Source organism: Phyllostomus discolor, chromosome 1 (genome assembly GCF_004126475.2).
Source record: "Phyllostomus discolor isolate MPI-MPIP mPhyDis1 chromosome 1, mPhyDis1.pri.v3, whole genome shotgun sequence".
NCBI lineage: Eukaryota > Metazoa > Chordata > Mammalia > Chiroptera > Phyllostomidae > Phyllostomus > Phyllostomus discolor.
Window position 1 is genome coordinate 114,732,450 of NC_040903.2, and position 11,982 is coordinate 114,744,431.

At 47.3% G+C, this 11,982-nt stretch overlaps 1 pseudogene; it reads right to left on the reverse strand.

The window, feature by feature from the left end:
• Nucleotides 1–992: 992 nt before the first annotated feature.
• On the reverse strand, nucleotides 993–1,302 carry LOC114492028 (annotated as a pseudogene).
• Between the last annotated feature and the right edge of the window lie 10,680 nt (nucleotides 1,303–11,982).

Here is an 11,982-nt window from a genome sequence, read left to right on the forward strand (position 1 = left end):
TATTACCTCCCCAGTCACAGACAACATTTTAGATGGATCTAGATGTGTGTGACCTCCATCCTGAGAACAGCAGGGTAGTTACAGACCCGGGAGGTGGGCATGGGGGAGTGAGCACAGGCTTTGCTGGCACTGACCAACCATCCTGAAAGCCAAGGAGAGGCCAGCGTGCCTGCTCACTCCTTCAGCCTTACCCTCCAGAGAATTTAGAGTCCCATCGAGAAGGGCTTGGTGAGGGTGAGCCCTAACTCCCTATCACTTCTGAGAGGGTGAAATGGCAGGAACAGAGAGAAAGAGAGAAAAATCATGATATACATATGTACATATTTATAAGAAAGGCATATATGATTTCATTACTTCCTGAAACAGTCCAGTGAGGTGGGTACTCAAGTTTCCATGAGCAGATGAGGAAACTGAGCATTTTCACAGGGCCCCAGAGCTGATAAGCAGTAGATATGAAACACAGTCACATATTCATCAGACACAACATTGTGTACAATTTTTCCACCACATGCAGGTGTTTAACTGAGTTGGAGGCTGAAAGCATAGGGGGGCACATCCAGAGTGACCTTTTGGAGTTTGGAAGATGCAGGACCCACCAAGATTTGATTGCACAGGCCCCGTCTTGTTGCTAGGGCCCAACTAATGGGTCTCTGGGATTTTGTTTTGGTCCAAAAAAATCTATACATAAGTATCCTGTCTGGGAAATGAAATGAGAAAATGTCAAATATGTGAGTATCCTGGAATTTCTTCTAAACCGAGTCTCATCAGATGGACAGCACTCCTAGGCTGATTGTCACTTAGGTAAGGGCCCACTGGCCCTTCTGTGCAGCAGCCTAATGAGTGGGTGGCCAGTGTCCTGGTCCCCCCAACCCTGCCCAGAAATGGGTGGGATTGCCTTCATAATACGCTGTGGTGATGGCACCATGTGACTCTGCCATCTTCTTCCTCCTCTTGTTGTTGTTGTTGTTGTTCTTCTCCTCCTCCTCATTTTTAATTTTTAACATTTTAATACAGATCAGTGTGTCTGGTTTATTTCAGCTCCTTCACTGACAAACTGGGGGGAAGGGACTGTTTCACTTTCTCCACCTTCTCTTTGTCTGTGATGACCACAGTATAACAGTATCTGCTGCACCAGACTTTAAACTTTACATTGTCCTAATTTTTATTGATCTTGATAAATTTGGCATCCTTTCACCTGGCTGTGAGCAGGAGGTCTTTGATTTCCTCAATTTTGCGAGGTGTGGCCATGCAGCGTGGAGAGTGTGTGGCTGGCACTGCAAGCGGTAACAAAAAAAAAGGACAGAAAAGGGAGCCGCCATTTTCTTTATGCCTACAAGGAGACAGGAGATATTTGATTTCAAGCAGCAGACCCCTCCCCCCCAAAAAAAGAAAGAGAAAAAGAAGAAAAAGAACTCCCAACACACCTAGGAGAAACTAGAAAGAGGACTCACTGGCTCATCTGTCTGGAACAGGGCCTTCGAAGAAGGCCCAGGTTTGGACTGATTTAGTCAAACATCTTTCCAGTGGCACCACAGGCTGTGTTTCTTTACGTCTTTCTAAAAACTGGCTCCCCTTTGTAATTACTAGATGGCGTCCTGAAATCTCTGGGGCTGTAGGCTTCATCAGTGTAGATTAAAAATATGTCCATCAATTCCTCAATACTCCCTTTAACAGGTGGAGCCTAATGCCCTTCTCCTTGGGTGCTGGCAGGACTTAGTGCTGAGCTTCTGACAGACAGAAAAAGGGGGAGCATAGGGCCATGAGAGAGAACGCAGCTTCCCGCCTGCTCTCACACAGATGACCTGTTCTGGGGGAATCCAGCTGCCCTGTGAGCTGGAAAACCGAGGCCTCCAACCAGTAACCAGGGAGACCTGAGTCCCCTAACAACAGCAGCTGAAGTTCTTGAAGTAGGGCTGGTGTAACCCAGTGAGTGTGGAAGCTGATCCTCAGGCCTAGACAAACCCTGGGTGACATCAGCCCTTCCGGAACAAGCCTGTGCTAGAGCCACTCCATAAGGCTGTTCCTGGATTCCTGGCCCACAGAAACTATGGGGTAATGTTTGTCTTTTTAAGCCACTAAGGTTTTGGGTAATTTGTTAAGCAGCAACAGATAACTAACATATTCAGCCTCATTCAGAGAGAACAAAGTGCTTCTAGATGGTCTTTCAGAAAAGTGATAAGTTCCTCTCCCCAAAGCCTTCAGGAAACCCGCCCTCACGTTGCATTGGCACAGACTAGTCACAGCCCATCCTCCAGCCAGGGACTGCCCAGTGGGTAGAGTGAGGCCTGGAACCTCCTGCCTGGGCCACTCTTGGTGGTCAGTGGCCCAGACACATGGGCTGAGGGAAAGTGTGGAGGCTGCACTGCAGCTGAGGTGCTGCCAAGAAGAGGACCACAGGTCTCCATGCCACACGAATCGAGGCTCCTTCTCTAGAGGCATGTGGGGCCGCTTAAAACAAAGAAATTGGCTTTGACTCAGGAATGTACAAATTTCACCTTGGTTCTGAGATTCTATGAGGAAAACCAAGTTGGCCACGTTCCTCTGCGGAAGATCATTGCCTTGGTGCTCCCTGTGAGACATGGCCTTCCCGGCTGATGTCATTCAGGCTCAAGGTCCCAAGTGAGGCAAAACCGGCCCCTCCAATCTCTCTTTATCAGGAAGCCCATGCCTGGGAGGGGCAGTGGTCACTCTCCCAGGGAGAACAGCAACCACTCTTTTTTTTTTTAAGATTTTATTTATTTATTTTCAGAGAGGGAAGGGAGGAAGAGAGAGAGAGAGGGAGAGAGAGAGAGAGAGAGAGAGAGAGAGAGAGAAACATCAATGTGTGGTTGCTGGGGGTCATGGCCTGCAACCCAGACATGTATCCTGACTGGGAATCGAACCTGCAACACTTTGGTTCGCAGCCCGCGCTCAATCCACTGAGCTACGCCAGCCAGGGCAGCAACCACTCTTGATAAATGCCAGTATTTGTTTTATTTTATTTTTCTGCTAAAAACCTGCTGCTCTAAGTTTGTGTTGGAAGTGGTTTAACATGATTGGAATCCTGAGTCAGCGACTGTGAGTGACAGCTCTTACAGACACGGGCAATGTATTTGTTGACAGACACAATGGAAGGGGCAGGTCGCCAGCTCCCGTGTGTGCATGTGTGTGTGCCTGTGTGCACGTGTGTGTGCGTGGGGGGCAGCAGCTTTATCGAGTGATAATTCACATACTACACAGTTCATCCACTCAAAGTGTACAATTCAGTGGTTTTCAGTATATTCACAGAGTTCTGTAATGATCATTACCATGAGTTTTTGAAAATTTTCATATTCCTTACCCCCAAAAGAAACTCTGCACTCTTTAGATATCATGCCTTCAGCCCAAAGCAACTGCCACTCTACTTTCTGCCTGTGTGTGTTTTAAATATATTCTTTATTTGTCTGCAGGTAAGATTTTGAAAAAATGGAGTCATATTGTCAAATGTAAAACCTAAGGTATGGTGAAGGTTGTTGTCATGAGGGGTTCTACACGGCAGATGCCGGAATCCAGCTCCAGCAGGTCCAGGGATTCCCAACGGATGGACGGTGTAGGCGAAGGAATGACATGAGAAGTGCAGTTTCAAGCTCAACGGCCAGGCACCTCTGCCTGGGCTCTTGAGTTTTTTATTTTTATACAGTTGGGTGTGTACATGTGGCATATGTGAAAGCAATAAAAAAATGAGAGTTTTAAATCATATTTGCTTTATCCTTATTCTGCAGGAAATAGGAAGCAGCTCTCTATTGTATGTTATTGTGCAAGCTTTTAGCTCCGAATCTTTGCAACTAATCAGTAACACATTTTACCACACTATATAACACCTTAATTTCTTAAAGCTTGACTTAAGTTTGATCTATATATTCTAAAGTTGCAAGCTGGGCATGTAGCTGGGCACAGGAGTGTTTTAGCTCACTGGCAAAGGCCATGCGGAAGGCTTTTGTGGTCAATGCGGTTAGTATCTGTCTCTCACTTCTCACTTCAGCGCCAGAACCCTGTCATCTTGTGTAAGTAATAATCTTGTTTTGCTCAGTCCATTCGGCTGCCTGCCATCTACCTTGGTGTTGATGTATTTTTATTATTTGTTTCTATCTTTGATGTCTGACTTTTTAGGCAATAAACACCATGGGGGTCCTGATTGCTTAAGCATTTCATAGAAGGGGAGTGTATAATAATCTTTCCAATACCCATTCTTTGAACTCTCTAACCCACTTAGGGGGACACTCTGGTGGGGAGCCACTCTCCAATGAGCTGTCATTTTCTTGCTTACTTTCAAAGAACTGTATTTCTTCTGTGGAATTGCCATTTGTCCCAGTCCCATGGTAAATCACATAGACCCTAAGCACAGGTAGTAATACAATGATTAAGCAGAGGGGTGCCAAGTACTTTCCCCCGCCGTGTCTGCTGTGTGGACATACGGCTCCCTCTGTGACTGTGTCAGACAGCAGGGCTGGGTTGGCTCTCAGCAGGCAGGTGTGTGCTTCCTGACCCACACGCCCTTGTTGAGTGGGCTGTAGCTGTGCGGGAACTCTGCTGTGCTGGACCTCACTTCCTGGGAAGGTGGTGCGGATTCAGGGAGTGATGTGCACAGGGAGCGGGCTGGGTCTGGGGGCTGTGGTGGGAGGTGTGGAAGTAGATCGGAGAGCCAGTGTGTGGTCAGGGAGGAGTTGACATCCTGGTGGTGATCTGATTTGTCAAGATCTTGGAGTGAGCCCAGGGTGGTCTGACTACAGACCTCAGTTCAAGGGACCCAGGGCTGCCTGAGTCAGCCATACAGAATCATGGCCCCAGATCAGTGCCTGCTGTGAGGGGATGACAAAGATTGGTGTTCAAGGTAAAATCCCTTTGTTTCTTCAAGTTCTTCCAAGGCCTGGGGGATGAAGACCTTCTCATCACTTCCTCATCCTCCTCTGGCCTTGACTTTTGTCATCAGCCAGGTGCCTGCTCTGTGGGAGTCTACAGTGGTTGTCTGCCCGGCCTCACACTGGGCAGGCTGCATGGAGGAGCCAGCCACACCTCTCCAAGTGGCCACTCTTCCTTGGGTCCCCATGGCTCTTTGGGAGGCTTGTGGCTTTGCTACAGTTATCCAGTGTAGGTCTCTGCTCCTTTCTTGACCTCAGTTTTCCCATCTATTTAATGGGAGACCAAATAAATGGTACCTAAGGGTCTTTCCAGGTCTCTCAGCCTTTGTCACCTGGTTCAGCCATCACTTTACAGTCTGCAGGGTGTTTCATAGCATTGTTATGCCCTCATTTAGTGTCCTCAGGCCCACTTCTCAGCAGTGTGGTGAGGGGACCCAGAGCTCAGCCCTGGGTGAAGGTCCACCCAGGTTTGAATCCCAGTTCTGTCACTGGTTGGGCATATGTCCAACCTGTCCATACCTTCATTTCCTCATCTGTAAAACAGGGAAAGCATTAGAACTTACTTCATAAGGAGTGTGAAGATTAAGTGGAAAACTCATTTAAAGTGCCCTGTACATAGTAATGTTCCATACATTCTATCAATATAGACATGGAAATTTAGGGGTCTTGCCAAGGCACAGTGTGGTAGAAATGTGCTCTTTCTACAATACTGTGCCACCTCTCGCAGGTGCGGAAGTTGAGAAGCAGGGTCTCCTAGATGTTCCCAAATCCAGATGCTTGGGACATGGGCCCAGGCTCCCTGACCTGGGCCTCCCACGACCATACCTGGGCCTGGCAGCATACCCCTCCATTTCACCAAGCTCTGGCTTAGTTTGCTCCCAGCTGGGAACATGTTCTAGGTGCTGTGGAAGGGTCTGGAGCCTTGGGCCAGCAGGCCATGGTGATACAGGAATACGGGAGGCCTGTGGGGCGAGCTGCAGGCAGCTGGACAAGGCCATGACCTGCTCACTGGGGGCTGAGTTCTTCATTCTTGGAGGGGTGCAGTGAGGTGAAGACAGGGCCCCAGATGAAGAGACAATGCCTAGGGAATCATTTCCTGTCTTGCCGTTTCTCCCCTCCCTCATCCTAAGCCCTGCTCATCATTTTCTGACATGGTACTACCTATTCTGTCCCCAGTCGCCTTGCCCCCTCCTTCACCACCTCTCCACCAGGGTTCTGCCTATTTCTTCTCTCTGGCCTCTTCTTCTCCCTCTGCTGCTCCATCTGCACAGGTTCCCTTATTTTGCCCAAAAGAAGGAAAGTACAAGGCAGCCTGACTCAACTTGTCTGTCACTCCAGGTGCTCCAGGCTCCTCCCATGGAAGGCCTGTACCACGATTCATGGAGCGCAAGGCCCACGTGGAGGGTTCTGAGGACAGCGTTCCCCAGCTCCCTGAGGTCCTCTCAGGTAACTCACTTGAAAGAGGTGGACATTCACTCTCAGAGAAGATGGGAACACTTCTCACCCTGGCCCGGTAGCTCAGTTGGTTAGAGTATTGTCCTGATATGCCAAGGTTGCGGGTTCAATCTCTGGTCAGGCCACATACAAGAATCAATTAATAAATGCATGAATGGGTGGCACAACAGACCAGTCTCTCTGTCTCTCTGTCTCTCTCTCTCTCTGCCCCCTTTCTCTAAAATCAATAAATAAAAAGTTTTTAAACACTGGGAACATTTCTCAAGGTCACCAGCTAGTACAAGGCAGAGCCGCAGCCTTGGTTGGTTGGATTTCCGAGCTGTGATCGGTCTCTGTGTCATCGCCTCCCATTCCTTTCTCACTTGTTCTCTGGAACTGGTCCTTCACCTATTGCCTTGGGGGGGAGGGGGCAGGAAACCAGCAGGCTGCGGAGGGTCATTCTTTTTTAATTCTCATCTGAGGATATGTTTATTGATTTAGAGACAGAAGAAGGGAAAGAAGGAGAGAGATTCCTCGATGGGAGAGAGAAACATTGATCAGTTGCCACCTGCACACACTGTGACCAGAGATCAAACCTGCAACCTAGTTATGTGCTTTGATTGGGGATTGAACCTGCAAACTTTTGGTGTATGGGACAATACTTCAACCCACACCTGGCTAGGGCATCATTGTTTAAAATTTTTTTTTAATTGTTTTTTTTCTTTATTGATTCTAGAGAGAGGGGAAGGGAGGGAGAAAGAGAGGGAGAGAAACATCATTCAGTTTCTTCTTCCACTCCACTGGGGACCAAACACACAACCCAGGCACGTGCCCCGACCTGGAATCAAACCAGTGACGTTTTGGTTTGCAGGATGACGCCCAACCTACTGAGCACACCAGTTAGGGCTAGGGCATCGTCCTTAACTTAGGCAAACCATGCCCTGATCTAGCTGTCCACAATGCAGCTCAGTGTCCAGGACACAAATGCACACGAATAAAAAATGCCCACACTGTCTGGCACAGACACATGCCTTAACCTCAGCTCTCCTCTGAAACTCAGGCCTGTTGGCTCTCTCCCAGTTCTCTCCTGCCTTCTCCAGGTGCTTTTCCTTTGTTCTCTGGGCAGGATTCTCATCTTCCCCCACTCCCACCGTAAGGGCCACCAAGCCTCAGCCCTCAAATCCTGCTTCCTCCCTCTCCGTGGAGGCCAGAATCCTTCTAGCCTCCCCTGACTCATGGCTTTCTTTCAGCTCCCCACAATGTACCACCACGGAGGGCAAGGCCTCCCTCTCTGCCATCACCTAGACCAGTGCCTGCAACAGAGGTGTGGAATGTTGCAGGTGTGGGAATACATACATTAGCCTGTTCCCATGGTTGTTACCTCACTTAGGCTGGACTCACCTACCCACCCAAGTTGACCTCTGAACCTCAGATTTTTTTAAAAATTATTTATTTATTTATTTATTTATTTATTTATTTTTAGAGAGGGGAAGAGAAGGAGAGAGGGAGAGAAACATCAATGTGTGGTTGCCTCTCGTACACCCTCCACTGGGGACCCAGCCTGCAACCCAGGCATGTGCCCTGACTGGGAATCGAACCTGTGACCCTTTGATTCACAGGCTCATGCTCAAACCACTGAGCCACACCAGCCAGGGTGAACCTCAGAGTTTTGAATTTGAAAGAATAAGGCACAGATAACCTCACTCACGGAATGTGATGCAGCTTTTCTAAGAGATAGTTCAGGAGCATTTAATAATGAAAGGGGAATGTTTACAACAATTGGGGTGAAAATGCCGCAGCACAAAACTGTGTGAACACGGTGACCACAGCTGTGGGCTCACGACACATGGAGGGCTTCTGGATCAACATGGTGAGATCTGCTCTCGTGAGTCATTGAACCAGAAAGGCTGTGGGCCCAGGACACCAGGCACAATGAGGTGAATTGTACTGAGAGGCCCTGTACTGAAAATGTAGAAGATTCTCCTTGAGGGAAATGATCAGACACGGACACAGGAGATCCGCCAGAGTCTTCCCCGCTGGCCCGTTCCAGCGCCACAGCTGGAGGGGCCCCACTTACGTGCTGCGCACTGGCTAGCCTTTTGGGTCCTGACTCTTAAATTTGGAGTGCAGACAGGACTCCTAGGGGACTGCCGACACTCAGTAGATGTTTGAGGAGACTTCTAACTTAAAGGGCAGAGACCAACCCAAAAGAAAAAGGAACTCAGAGAAAATGGGGACAATACAAAGAGCAAGAGAAAAGTAAACAAAACCAAACAAAAAACTCTCCAAACCAACAATTAGAAAACAATCCTATGGTTAATATCTTCAGAGAGTTTTGAGAAGCTATCATGTTCTTATTATGTCTATACCCAGATACTGGAAAGGTCCCTAGGAAATTAAAAAACAGAATGTGGAAATAAAAATTGCAACAGAGGGATTGGAAACTGAAGGAAATGTCTCATTAGGTGGAATAAAAAGACAAATGTAAAATGGGAAAGAAAAGAAAAAGTAATGAAAGATAAATCTGGGAGGTTAACTTATGAATAATAGGAGTTTCAGAAATAGAGAAAAGGTAAATGGAAGGAAGAGATTATAAAATAAATTGTACAACAAAATGTCCAGAATTTCGAGGACATGCGTTTTGAGGCTAAAAGGGCTGACCAGGTGTCTGGCCCAAGGACGGATGTGGCAAGATGCATTGTGAAATGCGAAGAAGCCGAAGATAAAGAGGAGGCCCTAGGAGTGGCTGCAGGGAATCAGCACAGTGAGGGCGGGGGCCCAGGGGTCAGAGTAGCGTGGGCTGCTCGAGAGCAGCTCCAGGAAATGGAAGATGATGGAGCTCTGATTTCACACAGTATTTTTAAAAATGGGAAATGATTTCCAACCTAGCATTCTATACTCAGCTAAGCTCTCCGTCAAGGCAGAAAAAAGACATTGTCAGATGAGCAAGGCCTCAAAATTTTCCTTTTCATACATTCTTTCTAAGAAAGGCTTTGAAAACAGGAGACATGGGATCCAGGAAGCAGGAATGAGAAACGGGAAATTTCCAAGGTGACAGGGAAGGAGGTCCCTGGATGGCAGCTGCTCGTGGCTCAGAGACTAGCGGCATAGAGCGGGGCGAGAGCCAGAGTTGTCCGGAAGAGAGGTGCACAGGAACCTCATGGGCTTGACTGCTTTGAGGAAAGGTTTTCATTACCTTCCGGGAAGTGACACCAGGAGCAAGGAGGGTTGGAGCAGACGATTACTGTATTTCCTTACAGACTTCATGGTGCTGTGATGGTTGTTTTATATGCCAGTTATCTAGGCTGCCGTCCCCAGTTATTCCTCAATTATTCCAGCGGTGATGGAGGGGTAGTGGTGAAGGCACTTTGTCAGTGTGATTGATCTCCATAATCAGTCGATTTAAAGAGACTCTCCTAGACAATCAGTTGAAAGGCCTCAAGAGCAGAGCTGAGGTTTCCTCAAGAAGAAATTCCTCAGTGGACTGCAGCTTCAGCCCATGCCCAAGAGTCCCAGCCTGCCCTTCCTGACCTCCTCACGGGTGGACGTCAGACTTGTCCTGCCGGCACCACGGTTGCACAAGCCAATTCCTTGCAACAAATCTACTAAAACATATCTCCTCCTAGTTCTACTTCTCTAGTTGAACTGCATTTTAAAATCATCTATACAAGTTATTTGTACAAAACTATACATTGTAGTAAAAAAAAATTTCAACCACTCAGAAAAAAGAAAACAGAAAGAAGTTAATTAGAAAGGGACTGAAAGGAAATACATACATCAAAGTGTTTTTAACAGGGTGAGTGTCTACCTCAGGGTGCTGGAGCCGCAGCTGTGCCAGTGCAGTCAGTCTCTGTGACAAACCTTTTGCCCCCTCTTTCCACCAAACACACCTTGGCGTGAGACGTTCTCTCTGGTTCCTGCAATGTGCCCTTAATGAATTAAAGCTTATGGGGCGTAATTTTAAAGCAGACTGATATCAAATGATGCAACTTAGCTGCATTCATTTGGTATAAATAATGTTCGAAGTGTGGGCGTGTGATGGACTTTTAGCAGCGGGATTGGTTGTTTACTGTAAACAGCAACGTAAAAGAAGTGTGGAGCTGGCACTGGCGCTGTCACGCAGAGGGGCCGCCTGGCACATCTTCCACCTCAATCCTCGGAAAGCTAACAGTGGCACAAATAACCTTCGGACGGGGCCTAGGAGGGCATCGTGTTCCAAAGAGCTGTTTGTGGAAATAAGAGAACAGTTGACCACTGGACTGATGACTCCTGGACCGAAAGTTATAGCATACATTGTTTAGAATTGACATCACTACGTTATCCGCACCATGGAAATGCCTTACTGAGGTAACTGTTCATTGCCCTTTCTCAAAAATACCCATTGCCTTTGTCTCCAATTCAGGATGCTATTTGGCCTTAGCTATTCTTATTGATCTCAAATGCGTGTTGCCTCCAACTCTGAAAGGCTTTTTATTTGTAGATTAACATTACTTTTGTATCATTCAGAGTTCTTAGTTGTCAAGAACAGAATTCACTCTAGCTAATGTTTTGCAGGGAAGGGATTTATCAAGGGATCTACCAAATCTCCAAGTGAGCAAGATAATGAGACTTATGGAGCATAATTTACAGGTTTTATTTATTTATTCTTAGAGATAGGGCAAGGGAGGAAGAAAGAGAGGGAGGGAAACATCAATCAGTTGCCTCCTGTACATGCTCCATCCCAACTGGGGACCTGCCTGCAACCCAGGCAGGCATGTGTCCTGACTGGGAATCAAACCAGCAGCCTTTTGGTTTGTAAGACAACAACCAACTAGCTGAGCTATACCGGTCAGAGCTGGGGCATGATTTAAAAATAAGTTAACTTTAGCCCTGGCCAGGTTGTTTGGTTTGTCAGAGCATCGCCTCGAATACCAAAGGTTGCTGGTTCGATCCCAGTCTGGGTGGGGAAGGGAGGCAACCGACTGATGTTTCTCTCACTCGCTCTCTCCTGTCTCCATTCCTGTCTCTTTAAAATCAGTAAACATATCCTTGGTAGGGATTAAAAGAAAAAAGTTTATTTTAAAATTATCCGTGTCAGGAATATCTCCCACTTCACATCCCAGGGCTGCCTTGGTGGCTACTCACGACCCCCACAGGCCTCACACGCAGCAGCTGGTCCAGGTGACAGGCCTCCGGCAGCCACATGTGCCAGAAAGGGTCTCACATGGGGTCCGCTTCCTCCTCTTAACCAAAATGTCAGTAGGGGGTGTGTGTTGGGGGTGCCCAAGTCATCTACCTGCATTCCAGTTGCAAGGGGTGCTGGGCAAGTGAGTATGAAAAATTATGTTAGAAAATGATTTTGGGGCATTTTTACTGTGGTAACTTACATTTCATAAAATGAAAATATCACAAATTGATACCTCAGGTGAATTTTTACATCTGTAAACACATAGATCAAGAGAGAATATTTCCAGCCCCAGAAAGTTCTCTCATGCCCTCTCCCAGTCATTCCCCCGCAAGAGAACCACTTCTAACACCCTAAGTTCATCTCACCGATTCTTGAACTTTGTCAAAATAGAAGCAAACTTGTCAACATAGGGAATGTCCAAAACTGTAGAAAATTTTTATAGCAATTTATTTGAGCCAAACAGAGGATACACCTGGAAGCAAGACACCAACAGACTGAGAAAAA